We start from the raw sequence: 1,776 nt of genomic DNA on the forward strand, positions 1-1,776 counted from the left end.
ATGGTGTGATCAATACATTCCACAATAAACACAATCTGAGAGATTTTTATCAAAACCAACCCAGCACTTCAAAACATCCTAAAGGGAGTTCTGTGGCCTGAAAACCAACAAGAACAGACAACAACCAGAGATTGACAGGTGTGGCAACACCACCTGGAACACAGTCAACAGATAGCAGAGTCCAGAACAGAACAAGACTACAACAACAAACTCAAAGGAGCTGGGAGGTCACCTGAAGATCAAAAGTATATCAATGTCAAAAAAAAAAAAAAAAAAGTATATCAATGTCAAAAAGGGACAAATGTAGCAACAAAGACCCAGGGGGTGGGGATGCCAGATAAATTACAGGTTACAATTGTTGTTGTTAAGTGCCATCAAGTCGGTTCTGACCCATAGTGACCCTGAACAGGGTTTCCAAGGTGGTAAATCTTTACAGGAGCAGAAAGCCTCACCTTTCTCCCACAGAGCAGCTGGTAGTTTCGACCTGCTGACCTTACGGTTCACAGCCCGATTCGTAACCACTACACTACCAGGTTACAATGGAGTATCTTAAATGCAGAGAAAAGTTAGTAGACTACAAGGTAACCCCAAAGAAAATTAATACTCCACAACATATTATAACAACAAATTCCCAAGCACAAGTGAACATAGAAACTAGGAAGAAACCAACAGGAAACAGCATAAAAAACACAAATTTAACACAAGAAGGAATGCAGAACAAAAGATTGAACAGCACCACCAAAAATGTAACATAATGACAACAATCAATTCATACTTGTTGATAATTACATTGAATGTCAATGGATTGAATGTACCAGTAAAGAGACAAAGAATGGCAGAATGGATAAGAAAATAAACTCCATCAATATGTTGCCTGCAAGAGACACACCTTACACAGTAAGACCAAAACAGACTAAAAGTTAAAGGATGGAAAAAAATTTACCAAGCTAACTGCAACAATAAACAAGCAGGAGTGGCAATATTAATCTCTAACAAAGTAGACTTTAAGATAAAAACCAGCATAAGAGACAAAGAAGAACACTACCTCACAATCAAAGGGTCAGTTGAGCAAGACAACATAACCATAATAAATATATACGCTCCAAATAAAAGAGTACCAAGATATATGAAGAAAACCTTACTGGAATTTAAGAAAGAAATAGATAAATCTACAATTATAGTGGGAGATTTCAACACACCACTCTCGAAAAGGGACAGAACAATCAGAAAGAAACTTGGCAACACTACAGAGGAACTAAACAACACAATCAACCAACTTGACCTCATAGATGTATACAGACCATTCTATCCAACAGCAGCACAATACACATTCTTCTCCAGTTCATATAGAACATTTTCCAGAATTGTGTTAGGTCACAAAGTAAGCCCCCATAAATTCACAATCATCAAAATTCTGCAGAACATCTTCTCAGACCACAACGCTATAAAACTAGAAATCAACAATAAGAAGGCCAAAGCAATAAAGTCGAATACATGGAAACTGAACAACACCCTGTTGAAAAGCGACTGGGTAAAACAAGAAATTAAACGTGAATTCACAAAGTTCCTAGAAACAAACGAGAATGAAAACACAACATGCCAAAATCTTTGGGACACGGCAAAAGCAGTCCTGAGAGGACAATTTATTGCAATAAATGCACACATCCAAAAAGAAGAAAGAGCCAAAATCAACACATTAACACAGCATCTTCAACAACTAGAAGCAGACCAGCAGAGGGAACCTACAGTCACCAAAAGAAGGGAAATAATAAAGAT

The sequence above is a fragment of the Chrysochloris asiatica genome, unplaced genomic scaffold (assembly GCF_000296735.1).
Source record: "Chrysochloris asiatica unplaced genomic scaffold, ChrAsi1.0 scaffold00378, whole genome shotgun sequence".
Taxonomy (NCBI): Eukaryota; Metazoa; Chordata; class Mammalia; order Afrosoricida; family Chrysochloridae; genus Chrysochloris; species Chrysochloris asiatica.